The sequence below is a fragment of the Corvus moneduloides genome, chromosome 14 (assembly GCF_009650955.1).
Source record: "Corvus moneduloides isolate bCorMon1 chromosome 14, bCorMon1.pri, whole genome shotgun sequence".
NCBI lineage: Eukaryota > Metazoa > Chordata > Aves > Passeriformes > Corvidae > Corvus > Corvus moneduloides.
The window spans coordinates 2,907,700-2,921,893 of NC_045489.1; the positions used below are offsets into that span (position 1 = coordinate 2,907,700).

The 14,194-nt window shown below is 39.5% G+C and overlaps 1 long non-coding RNA gene across 1 annotated transcript; it reads left to right on the plus strand.

Annotated features, from left to right (window-relative positions):
• Window positions 1-858: 858 nt before the first annotated feature.
• LOC116451041 lies at window positions 859-9,655 on the plus strand. The gene is made up of 2 exons (XR_004243070.1): window positions 859-957; window positions 7,981-9,655. It is a non-coding gene; the product is annotated as an uncharacterized LOC116451041 (long non-coding RNA).
• Window positions 9,656-14,194: the final 4,539 nt, after the last annotated feature.

Below are 14,194 nucleotides of genomic sequence, written 5' to 3' on the forward strand. Positions count from 1 at the left end.
TTCCTGCCATCCTGACTGAATCCAGCCTTGCACTATTTCCACTTTATGGTCTATTAAAGTTATTAAAGATGTTCTTTTGGCGCTATGAGAGTGACCATGAAATCTAGCCTGCCAGAAGGTGGTGAATCCAAAGGCTTCCTGGAATAAAAAAGGTGATTGCTAGTGAGTTGCAAACCTCAGTTTCAAGAAATAATGGTTCTTATTTCCTGTCCTAAACAGCCAGTCCCTTACATGTCCTGACTGTAGGCACCAGTGACAAATTCCTGCAAATAAATCTCATAATTGGGCACCCTTCTACTTTGCACCAACCCCAAAATGCATTACTACACTGGCTTTTTTAACATGGGAGGGTAAAAAGCCTTTCACAGAATTAATTTCCTCTCTTTCATGAGAGAGATATAATGCATTAACTGATTTGAAAACAGAGTGAGCCTCTTTTATAACATGGTCACTCACTAGGCAGGCTTTCCACAGGGCACGGGAGCTGAAATAAACAATCACTTACACAGAAGGAAACTCTCTAGTGCCTTGCAGTGCTGATGCTTGTAGAGAAAGGGAAAAAAAAACAACCAACCAACATTTCATTGCATGTTGAAAAGAAAATGTAAGCACTCTGTTTCGAAAGCTTTAAAGCATAATTGAAATTCAACATGCAGATTTCTGTGTTATTACAATGCTGCATGCACTAGCTCATTTGCTGAGCAGCCAGCATTTTAAACCACACATTGCAAGAACTTTGTGCTGGTACAATAACAATGTAGAAAAATTAGGATGACGGCACCAGTATGCTCAGCCCCATAAACATTCCTTAGCTGAAACAGGAACTACAGGGCAGTGCTAGCCTATGTATTATGAGACTGGAATAATTCTGCCTCCATGTGCAGATGGAGCACAGATCACTAGTGTGCTGACAAGCTGAACTCCAAACAAGGAGATAAGCTACATATGTACTGGCAGGTAAGCTCACTGATCTTTTAAACCCAGTGAACATGTGATGTGATGTGAGATTCACTAAATTGTAGATTGCAAATCAAGGTCAGACTGAAGGGTGACTTAGTGTTTTGTAACATTCTCCCTGCTTCACTGACTGAAAGCAATCGTGAATTCCAGAGTGCTTTTTTGCTCTTTTAATCTGATAATTTGAAAATGTATTTGACTACAGAACTAAGTGTATCTAAACTCAAACTGGCAAGAAGTGTTAGAAAAAACAGTGGGGAAAAAAGTAATTTTATTCTTACGCTACCACAGTGCTGCTGCTGCTGCTGCTGCTGCTGCGCACAAAGGCCAGTGTCAGAATTAAGGTACCGTGTCCATGGCTGAGGGGGCCAGGAGGCTGAGCTGGCACTGGAATTCTCCAGAGTAACCCTTCCTTTTTCTGACTACAGTCCCAGCAAAGAGTTGCACTGGGCTGAGAATGTGTGACTGGAGCTCCCCTTTGCCCTGGGAGATGGATGACGCTGGCAGAGCAGTCCAAAGCCGCAGAGCACAGGGAGAATCTGGGTCACTGTGCAATGTGTTCACTGTGCCAAATCATAACAGTAGTGAAATGTTCAGACCACTAACCTAAAAATGAGTTCCTGGTTGCTAAATTCATGTCTTAAATATACAGAACAACTTTTATTGACAGTGTAAGGTAGTTTTGTTTTTGTTCTCAGAATAAGTTATGTTAAATGAAAGTGTGTACAGAGGAACAGTGTGTGAGAAAAGAGTATTTACACACACGGATGTGTATTTACACTCATTGAGGTTTTTACCATTCATGGCATAGTACAGGATTCACTGTCACTGGGAGCACTCAATGAAATGCCTGTTCTCCGAATCAGTTCCCCATTTATCTACTAAATCTTTCCATTTCATCCAATCTAAAGAACCATCAGTAAGTAGAAAATATAATCTATACATTGAGGCGAGGAATACATTAGCTCTGTAATAAGGATGTGAAAGAAAACGTGGTCTTGGATTATAGCTGTATTTGCCTATAACTGTAGATCATTTGCAAGGCAGGCTGAGTGAATATAAAAGATTCCCTGGCAGCCCTCCCCGTCTCCAAATGCCTGCTCAGGCAGAAAAAAACAACCACCCTGTATACATATTCCAATGAGCCACTGCGGGGCAGTAACAACAAAAACATTCCTCGGCAAAACAAGGGGCTTTGAACAGCCACTTCGCCTTCTCTGAGCAAAGGACACAAAGAAACTGTTCTTCGAAGAAAAGCTGAACATTAAGATTTCCATTCTAACATTGCAAAGTGTTATTAGTCTTTTTGGGAAGCATTTTATAGCTGTGCTTATCCTTGACTCCTCCTCCAGAGATGCTGGCAAACAGCGATTTTGAAGCTGTTACTCAGTTTTAGAGCGATGAATAGAGGTTGCGTGTGAGATATCCAAGACTCTTTAAGACACTATCTGGATTTTCTCTGTGTGCATAAACTCTTTTCTACCTGAGGGCTAAGTAAATAAGTTCTTTTCAAGTGATTATTCTCTGTGCTGGAATTTTCCCTTGTAAGGTATAGAAACCCCTGAAGATTAGGTATTTTTGTGCTGCTTTTGTTCCTCTCAGGGCAAAATCTTCAGCGAACAGAAGTTATTACAAAAAAATTATTTTATATCTTAAGGGTATAAGAATATACTTTGTTAAGTTTTGGATGTAGCTTGGAATCAAAATTACTGAGCTCCTTTGTGTCCAACATTTCACATCTAGAGGTTCAAAATTAGATCAATAGTTTTGTCTTCCTTTCCTCTACCCCCGCCATTCTGTAGGTTTAATAATATCAATGGAACATGAAGAAATTAACTGTTCTTTCTTCTTGCATAGTACCAAAAGGGGGGGTGGGGGGGTGGGGGGGGGAGCAAGCCTATTTAAAGATCTCTAATTACAGTCTGAATTTTCTATAAATACAAAACTTCCTGTAACAGCCATTCCAAATAGATATGGCCCTTTAGTGCTGCAGAAATTTGTACCAGATTAGTAACGTGTGCTGCAATACAGATTCTGTGAAAAGTCGAAGTATCATACTTCAGTTGAAGTGTGAGATAAAGAGGATCAAGACGTACAGAGAGCTGAATTACAGCCATGGCTCTTCAGTTACACTTTGAAGATCATTTTCATTTCCATTTTGATCTTAAATCTTACTCATAAGTAATTAACATTTGGGGATGCATGACAGATGGCATGTGCCACCTTGTCTTTTTGGGCAGTCTTTTCTTGTCTTGGCTTTTCAAGACATATTCCAGACCTAAAATAATTTTTTTGAGGAAAAAAAAAAGAGATAAATGAACTTCCTTTGGCTTGCAGACAGCAATGTGAAAAAGTTGAAAGTTTCTTCTACTATTCAAACATTCTTCCAAATTTACTTTTATTTATTTATTTTTAAATATATTTTAAAATATTTCTTAGATCTGTAGGTTGTCGGATCTGGTGTAGCCTCCATTTTTAAAGACAATAAGGCTATAAATGTAATGTAAGAATCACCAGGAGCATTATTGCAAGTATCTCTTCATATATCCCAACTAATGAATCTTGCAGCTGACCCTACTTATACTCCAGGATATGAAAGATGAAGATGTCATCTCATCTGCAAACTGGAGAATCCTTAGTGGTGTTCAAGTTTACCTGTATCTTCACAGTTTGCTTTGCTTTACTTTTTCATCAAATAGAAACATCATGAAAAATTAAGAAGAAAAAAGTATTTGGAAGTTTTATTAATTTAAAGTTATCTCAGGGACTAGGCAGCCAGCTGAATTTTCAATCAGAAGATCTGTAAGTGCTCATTACTAAGCCTGCAAGGTGGCATTAAGAATCATCTTCAAATTTAAGTTTCCCATCAGTTCTTTGAGAGAATTGCAGTAAAATTCTAAAAGTGGATAATGTGCTTACAATGATTAGATCCAACAATTTTGCCTCACAGGAAAGAGGTAAAAAACAGAAAAAAAAAAAAAAAAAAAAAAAAAAAGTTAGGAGTTTAAAAATATCAATTCACCCTTATTCACCTTGAATAATCAGACATAGATTGTGGGAGGAGCTTGTGGAGTTGGGGAGAAGGGAGCAGGGGCTAGACTCATCCTGGAACTGTCTTAAACCTCTATTTTAATATCTTTGATTGTCTCCTACTGACCAGCTTGTATGAGAAAATATGGAAATGGAGTAAGAAGGTAAAACATCATCAGACTTCAGAATCTTGCTTGCTAGTCATTGGTTTGCCTTCACACACTCTGGAAACAAATCTGTGCTGGCAGCACTGATTCAATGCAGCAGGTATAAAGTGTAACTGGCAGTTAAAACCTTGTTGAACACTGCAACGATACTGCATTTCTTGACTTGGAAGGTTGTTCATCCAGCCTGCTCAGCCGGGATGTTCATCCGGCCCGTTTACCATTTATGAGACATTGTGTTAGCATTGAATTAGCTTATAGATTGTTTTAATATGACTTGAAGCAGTAGGGTGTATAATTGTTTGAATGTTTCTTTCCACTGACTGCACAGCATTACTTCTTTCTGCACCTGAGAAGGCTTTTTCCTCCACCTGAACACTTAACAAGCAAATTTCCAGATATTCAGAAGCAAACGCAAACAATTTAGAGCAAATCTTGTTCCTGCGATTAGGGCCTCAAATGAAACCCTACCAAACAGCCAATACAGCTGAGCTTTGGAACATTTTCTCTTCTTTTCAGTGGTTTGTTGTTTTGTTTTTTTTTTTTGCTTCAGGAAGGCATTGCAGCGTGATGCCCTTCCTTATCTTAATTCCTGCTTTTTGAAGAGAAAAATAGCTTTAAACCCTTTATACAGTAAAGTCTGTACATACAAAGTGTATGAAGGCTCAGTGGAATGCGTAGGTTTTGGTACCATTCAACATTTGTAGCTTTTTGTACCATTTAATTTTTGTAGCTTTTTGTACCATTTAACATTGGTCAGGCTGCCATTTATTTTCTGCCACAGGTTTTGGGTACTGTGTCATATTGTTGATGTTATGAGTTAAATTTCTTATTAATCCCTAAGTGGACTTCAGCAGTGAAACCCAGGCTTGGGAATCCCTGTGAAACTGTGCTTTAAATTGCCTACACATATACAGTGCACAAAGTATCGTATCAATCATAGTGGTGTCTGTTAAATACCATTATGTGACTTAATTAATGTCTGCCTAGCATTTTCAGATTCATAAGCAGTCAAAAACATTACCACGATGTTCTTAACAGCTGCTAAATTTCTTTTATAAGCCAGAAATAAAACACAGAGTAAAGGTGGTCAGATGGGTTGGCAATTAATTGGAAAATCACCAAAGAGTACATGGTGAGGAAAGCAATTACTATAAAATGCAGAAATGAGAAAATGCAGCCATTAGGGATATCTGGTATTAAACCTTCAAAGGAATGTAAATATTTAATTTTTTAAAAAAAATTCTTTTTGTATAATGCATTAGCTTGCAATGAAAGTGGCACGAAATGCATGTAAGAGTACTCCTTGGTCAGCAAGGGAGGCAGCAAAATGCCAAACATTAAACATGACGTGAAAAGCATATTTATACTGAGTTGACTGATGAGATGACAGCACGTTTATGCTGTTCTAAATATAAAACACCATATACTTTTATTTACAGGCCCTTCTTTAGAAAGTCATGTCATTCTACAGTCTTGAGTTTGGGTCAACTAAATGGACATGCCACAAATGGACTCCATGAGTGACATTACAAGACCAAGTAAAGTAATTAGCAATAATGACAATTACAGATAATTTTAATTTAAGGTTTGTGATATGTTAAGGTTTGTAATACCCTTGGATGAGACCTATTGTGATAGCTCTTTTTTATCTGGTAGATAAAGAAGGTTGAAGCAACCTGATCAAGGGCTCTATGTATGATCCTTATAGAATCACAGAATTACAGAATAGTTTGGATTGGAAGGAACCTTAAAGATCATCTGATTCCAACCCCCTGACCTGGGCAGGGACACTTTCCAATATCTCAGGTTGCTCAGAGCTCCATCCAACCTGGCCTTGAACGCTTCCAGGGATGGGGCAGCCACAGCTTCTCTGGGCAACCCATTCCAGGGCCTCATCAACTCACTGTAAATAATTGTGTTCCTAATATCCAATCTAAACCTGCTGTCTGACAGTTTGAAGCCATTCCCTCTTGTCATGGCACTCCATGCCCTTGTAAAAGGTCTTGCTAAAAACTTGGGTGATACTCCCATTATGAGACATGATAAAAGCACACAAACCAAACAAATGCTATTACAAATTAAAGAACTCTCACTTCTCATTCCAAATTTAGGAGAAAAAACTGTATCAGTTTCAAAAGAGCACCAGGTAAATCCTTCGTGCTGGAGTTGTGTGATCATTGGTAGTACACAATGGTGAAAAGTTAGCAGTGGTGAAAAATGTAATTGATACCCTTTGGAATCACTTTGGAAGGAAGCGGCCAGGAGGCTGCACATTAAAAAGTGGTGGCTGAGCAACTGTAAGTTTTATTGTGTACCATTTGCTAAGAAATACATATTGTACACAAAGCACTGAATTACTCAGTGGTACTGTGGAAGAGAATGCAGCTCACAAATAATAACAATGCCTCACATTGGTAAGACACACTTTTCCCTCTGAAGAACTTGCAAGCAAAGCAGGTGGGGAGCAGGACAGGAAACAGGCCCAGAGTGACCTGCTTGGGCCACACATGAGAGAACAAGAGCAGCACAGACTGAGGTCCCCCTGCTCCAGTTTGTCCATCAAATACTGCACCATGTTCTTAGCCAACACAGTACTGGGAGGTTTGTTACTATGAGAATACTACACAGTTACAGGCACCTGTAAGTGTCCAGCAGCATTTGGCATCCATTGTGTCTGGTACATGCCATCGAAAAACCACCCTGGAGAGTTCTTTGCTTTTGGTTTTTCAGAAACCTATCATTGACACAAGGGAATTGATATCAAAAGAGGTTTGAAAACGATTTATTGAAAAATGTAGTTCTTCGTTCAGCAGCTGAATGTGGGAGCAGCTACACTTTTATTAACTAACATAAAGTAGGAGGTGCTCATAGTTCTGGAGTCCCTCAAAGGTCCCTTCATCAGTTACCATCTTCCATTCTTGTGAAAGGAGCACTGTGATCTCCAAATCATGTGCTGGCCAAAGTTTCTCTTCCCTCCAACCTCATAAAGGTCTCTTTATAGCAAAAATGCTCTCTCCCTCTCTGTGAAGAAATTCTGCTACAACTCCATTATGGAAAAGGATCTTAAAAGCAATGGCACTAAGGAGAGCTGTTTGCTTTTGTCAGTTGATTTTGAGAAGGAGAGGTTTACAGATGTGTGTCTGCAGGTACAAACTGAAAAACAAAGCCTGCCATTGCATCAAAAGCTGCATTTCTATTTGATTCCTTCAAGTTTGCTCTATATTAAACATAGTTATGAAAAAAATAGTGTAAATGACAGGACAGCAGAGAAGGACTTTTCTAAATAAACAAGGCCAATTTCAGAGAAAAAGAGTGATGCTCAAGAATGATTTAAACACACTTGAGATCCTCTTACTAAGAGGAGGAGGTAGTGCTAGAACTTAAGCAAATGCATGTAAGCAGCATGAAGAGAATGAAAATGTAGAGTAAGGGCAATCAGATGGAGTATGAATGGAGTAGGAGCTAGGATACAAGAAAGATATGGAAGACAAGACTGATGGCAAGACACAATAAGTACAGCAAGGAGCAAAAAATAATAATTTGATCATAGTATCTTCCAGTAAAGAAAAATCTAGGGTTACACCGCCAAGGGACACATTTTGCAAAGAATTGTACTTAAAATTCTGCTCACACAGGTAGTTGTGTGATCAGCTTTGCTTGCCCTGTAAGGCTGCATGAGCTAATACTTAAAAAAAGATATCACTACCCTAAATACTACTGCATTTTAATCATGATATGTAATGTAAAAATGGGTGAAAACTCACAACTTGTTAGTGCTTTGAAATAACACTAAAAATTTGTCATAAACTGCTAACTTCCTTTTCAGCTTTCTGCACAAAAGTACTTCTGAAGCAGAGTGCTGTGTGTGAAATTGGAACGGGAGCACTTCGCTGTTTGGTGTCACTTGAGACCTGGATCTCATCTGTGTGGGAATGAGGTGGCGGCAGCGGCTGCGGCAGAGCGACAGGTTGTGTGCTGGAAAACAAAGAGAGAATTCTGGCTCGCTGGGCTGGTGTGAAGAATCACTGCCATGGGGCTGAGCTAAAGGTGTGCAGGGCGTGCAGGGAGAAGAAAACAGGAGCAGAGTGAGAAGCCAGCTGTGAACAGCGCTGCTGGCTTTTGCTACCGAACGAGCTCTTCTAGAAAATGTCAAAGAACATCCTCATCATCTAAAGCCATTTCTAAATGATTACTAATATGGCTCAATTATCTTTTCTTTCCCTGCACCCATGTGCTTAAAATGTGAAAGAAAATGGTGAGATGACTGCTAAAGATGCCTGATAGTGCATATTTGCTTGGAAGTATATTTTCATATCAAGCAAATGTCAGTGCAAACACCTGCAATCTGTATTGCTTGTAACTGTAAGAAACAAATGTAAGTTGGTTCACCACCACCACTTTCTGAATAAGGCTGCTGCTACTGTGTGGCTGTTACTACGTGTATTTTTGCACTTCAAAATGTGAAGGAAAGCATGTTGATTATTAAAAGCATTGCTCCTTGCTCCCTCAAAAAATGAAGTAAATACTAACGTATGGTCTTCAGTGAAGAACAAACTGAATTTCAATGGATTTTGAAGGGAATATTCTGTCAAAATTCACTGTTTCTTTAAAATTAATTTGGTTAACACTTAATTTCAAAGTAAGTGCAGAATCAAATTGAAACATGATACTGTGGGAAAGACGCTGAAATCAATTTAAAGATTATTGCAGGTACCACGACTTTGTACTTTTGTTTTTCCTCTCTCTGTTTCCAGCTGAAAACCCTAAGATCAGTTGTGTTAATCAGCACAAGAGGATAAGGGTCTGTGCTGAGCTTTGACCTGAAGCATATTAAATCCATTAAATTCATTCCCTTCTCTGTTGGCTGACACATTTGTGTAGAATCTCTTTGCTCTGTGCCTGAGAAATGTGGAAAAGACACGAGTTGCCCAAGCTGCTCCATCCTTTGAGCCTGCAGTGAACAACTGCAGGGCCACCACAGAGGCATGGTTTTGTCTCCCAGTAATTTCATGTCACAGTTTGTCCCTGTAAATGGAAAACAAAATGGTATTTCTGAGCAGATAACAGGTCTGGTCCTTCAGGCTTTCTGGGCCTGAAGAAAAATCTACTCATGTCAATGAAAATCTGCAAAGTGGTTTCTGTGGGGAAGTGGTTAAGAAAACAGCCTGTGGGGCACTTGCAGATGTTGCGCTCAACATTTGTACAGAAGGCAGGAAAAAATTAGCAGTCAAAAACTGAAAGTTACAATATTTGGTGTGGATATTTTTGTTATCAATTTAAATAATTTTCTTTCAATTTCTTCTTAATTTTTGTGTAACAAAAAAACCACGAAATACTTAAAAATGTAGTTCCTTCTAAAAGAAAAAAAAAAAGGATGTATTTATTATGTAACTTACTTGATGTCTTGTTACTGCTGGTCTATTGTGTTGCAGGAACTGGAATATAATCAAAGAGCTATAGTGCGTTGGGTGTAACTTATAAACTTTGGACATTAATCAGTACTATTTTTGTTCCTGCTCTTGTTGTTCAAACAACTACACAGAATTCCATCCTTGTGGAAGGCACTGAACAATTGCATCAGTCCATCAGGGTGTCCTGCATAGTCCTGGTTTTTGATATAATGAGTTATACACTTGGCAGAAAGAAACTGCTAACTTGGAAATAACCCTTAAACAATGCATTTGAGAGCATTTTTATTCAACTTCAGCATCAAGGCAAGTGCATTGCTTAGGTCAGGTTGTGGCCCACCGCGTTGCCTGACTTTATTTAAAATAATGAGTATGCTCTCATTCCCTCATTCTATAGGAAACAGTATTGTGTCATGTAACCTCAGCAAAAATCAAATCGTTTCAGTCCAAATTTAAACAGATTATCTACTCATCGGAAGTAACATTTTTATTTTACTCTTTACATAGTGTTGGAAATTTCTTTCATTAGCTTGCATAGTCAGGCTTCTGTTAAAACAATAATTGATCCAGACTTCTATATAGTTATAATAAAAAAATTAGTATTATGCTAAGTAGGAGACAGTAATATTCAATTGTGTGTTACAAATCACAAGCTTCTCGTAATTAGCAAGAAATTCCTGATCAATTGCCACAAGCCATAAAAAAGAAAAGAAACATCATAACAGAGTTTTTTACTTGCCAGTGTTATGGGATTTGTTTTAAAATCAGAATGTTTTTAGTAAATTCTTAAAATTATTTTTCTAGAAGTTCACGAGTAAAAGTTAAGAGTTTTTAATTAAGAGAAAAATATTTTTATGAGGAATCATGATATTCTAGGCAGTGATGTATGAAGAAATTAAAACAATGCATTTAAGGGATTAATAACTGGGAAATCAAAGGGAAATTGTCATCCTACTGAAAACTTTCTGATAGTATCCTAATGTAATTGGTTCTTTGTCCTTCACTGCTTGACACATTATCAATGAGCTTGAAAAAAATATAAAATCATCCAAGATAATTACTGTGGATTACACAAAGACAGATAATGATCAGGTCACTGATCCAGATAGCTGAGGTGAATTCAAACAAATACTATATATTTCAATACAGCCAGACTAAAAAAGAAGAAAATCCCTCCATTTAGGCCCCAAATAAGAGCAGCACTTGCAGGATAAAGCAAACACGAGATGGTTGGGATGATGGGTGGATGGCTGCAGCTGAGCTAGCGAGGCTGGTGGTGAGCGGTGATGAGATCCTGCACACACCTGTGGCACAATTGGAAACAACGACCTGCAGCTGCCAGGGCACCTCCGCAGCATCGGGGCCACCTGCGCAGCATCGGGGCCACCTGCGCAGCATCGGGGCCACCTGCGCAGCATCGGGGCCACCTGCGCCTGGTGCTGGGAGGGGTCATCAGAGTCCCCCCACCCCATCCCTGCTGCTTTCTGCGGTGGGATCAGATGGGTGAGGGCTGTGCGAGCTGATGGGACCGGGACCTGCTCCTGCTCGTTGTCTGCCTGCTCTTGGGAAGAGGAATCCCGATGTGAGAAGGTGCCTGTGCCTCCGGAGGCTCCAGGGAAAGGTAAGGCGTGTGCGGAGGTCCAGCCTCAGTGCCCGGCTGCTGCCTGAGCCATGTGCCTTTGAGTGGGAGGTCATTTTTGGTATGGTCTGTTGAGCTGCAGTTTTTGGTGATTATTGATGGTAAAGCTGAAGTTTTTGGCCACTGAAATCTCAGTCAGAAGGAAGTTTAAAAAAAGGTTTACTGGCTAGAAAACAGGGCTTAAGAGTTGAAGGTTTTCATGCTGCTGGGGAGTTTTACAAATCTGTGATTTTGGCTGCTGCTTTTTCACGGTGTTGGTAGTTACCATTTCTGTGTGCTGAACAGGTGAGCTTATTCAACATCATCTGCAATGGCTATCGAGGGTAAAAGAAAGTGTGTGATGGTGGAAAATTAAGTGTGTGTAATGGTGGGAGAGCTCAGGTAACTGTAATATGAGGATTTTATTTAATCCCTCTGTATGTTGTGTGTGGCTCAAACTGCAGGATGAATATGTGTAATTAAGATTTTATATGGACACCTCATTGTACAGGGTAATATGACTATGAGTTCATTGCTTCCAGAAGCTCTGAATATGAACCAAAATCCTGTCTAGATGACACTGGTCATCAAGCTTCTATTCAATTCAAGGTATATAGCATTTCAGGCAGGACATAGGAATTGTCCTGTATGATTAATAAATAAATCACATTCTCACTATAAATACTCATTTTTACTAATTTTCATTGGAGAATCTTTGTCACTCTCCTACAACATTGATATACTTCTTGTTATTCTTGCATTATGCTCTTCTGACTTCTAATCTGTGTAGTTCACACAAAGAAACTAGTTACATAAATTGAGCTTCACAAATGTATCACAAAATACTCTTTCCCTTTGGTAGGAATTTAGTAACTAAATAGTCAAATTGAAAGAATAATACAGTTGGTTTTGGGAACAGATCTTTCTGCTGTATATCTCTGTAGGATGTAACTCATTAAAATATTGTTTGTTTTCCATCAGTGTTCCCTTTGTAGCAGAGTGAATCCTCTCTGCACGTGAATTGTAAACCTTGCTTGATGCTGACTTGCCCCTGTTTTGTACTTTAAGTGAATATTGTCACTGCAGTTCCTGTAGCATTGCATGAATCTTAGGAGATGGTGAAAAGAACAGTATTCATATTGATTCTTGTGGCACTCCTGTACTTGCTGTACTCCTTCTAAACTATTCCCACTTGCAAGTCTCCTTTGATTTGAAATCTGCTTTTATTAATCTACTCTAGTAACTCAGATATTTTTAAGGTAACTTTGTAGATTTACTCTTTATAATAGGCTGCCTCTAAAGCTCTGCAAAAGTGTAGATAAACTGTATTACTTCTCTAGCATCTTTCTTATAAAGTGTTTCTTTTTCCTTGAGTTTCCAAAGTGTCTTTGTTAATATCCTTTATTAATGACTGAGGCAACTGAATGATTTGAGAGGAGAGCTTATTGTATTCTAACAACCTTACAGACACTGTAAAGGTAGGGAAACCACAGGGAGGCCTGGGGAAGAGCTTCGTTTGAGGAACTGGACTTCAGCTAGGACAATTCTCCTGCTCAGAGGTTGGTTTGTGTGAAGACAGGAATTGCCTGTTAACTGAACAAGCCTCTGCATGAAAAGAATCTCTCTGGGAACCACAGAATTTAAATGCTCTTTTGTTGCCTGTTTTGATGCTTGTGCTTTGAGGATGGGCTTTGTTAGTCACCACCTTCTCTACTGATAGGACAAATAAGCTCAGTCGATAATGGATACTTTGTGCTTTCCTTCGTTTATAACCTCTTTTGGTACCCAGATATTCTCAACAGCCTTTACAACTGACCTGTTCTTGTCTTAGAACAGCTTGCTTTGAAATGGTCATCATAGATTCACACACTTTTTCTCCATAATGAGTTAACTGATTTGCATATCTAATGATATTGTAACAGGATACACACCTGTGCTACTTGATGTCATTCTCATTCCATGCTGTAGAAAAATACTTAACAGAAAATACTGCAGGAAAGCTAATACTGAAAGTATGTGCAAGCAGTAGAATGCCTAGTCAGCTGCAGTTGGAACTGTATAATTTGAAAATATCATTTCTGTTTAAAACTTCAGACTGCTCTGCCTTCTCAGTGATTACTTGGGCTAAATCCTAATTTGAGTTATTATCAGTGGTGAGTGAGTCATGCTTTCCTCTGTCCCTTGGCTCACGATGATGAGTGTGTTAAAGATCCTTTGCAGGATAAATTATAATGCCTGGAATTTGTTTTCCTGTCCAGTTATGTAATTTATATTAGTTTTCTGATTGATCAAGTGTCTGCTCTTAAAAGTATGCTAAAAGTTTCCTTATGCTCCTTTTGAACCCTACCAAAGAGCTCCAAGTTAAAATCCTGGTAATGGAAACAGATACAGACTTAAACTGAAACAGATGTGGTGTGAGAGCCAGTGAAACAGGGAACAGTCACTGCTCCCTGTTCAATTTTTGTTAAATAGTGCCCTGGAGGCTGCAGCATTGGCTGGTTTGTGTCAGGCCATGGCTGCTCTAATGAGCCTTAATTGCCCTGACCAGAATAACCTGGGGCCTGTTGTCTGGGGCCCTTGCCTGTGCTGTGCCACAGAAATACCTGAACCCAACGCATCTCCTGCTGTCCTGGCTTATGGACTGTTTCTCCTGGAAGAACCTTGGAGCTCTTGTAGGTTCCTTGTCGGCAGGCTCACCTCTGGTCCAGTCTCCAGCAGGAAGGTGGAATTTGTGCATGGCTTGGGCCCAGTCCTGTCTCTGGCCTTGCCTTGTCCTGCTTCTGACTTGTCTGCCTGGACCTTGCCTTGTCTGGACCCTGTGAAAGGTGTCCCTCTCCCAGCTGGGTCCTGTTTCATCCTGTGGGTCTGTGTCCCCTGTTTGGTGAGGCTGCGCTTGCCTAGTGTATTTTTACAATTGGAGAAGCCCATCTTCTTGCTCTTCAAACTGGAAGAGAGTAGGTTTAGGTTAGATATTGTGAATAAAGCCTTCTCTTCCAGGATGGGGAGGCCCTGGC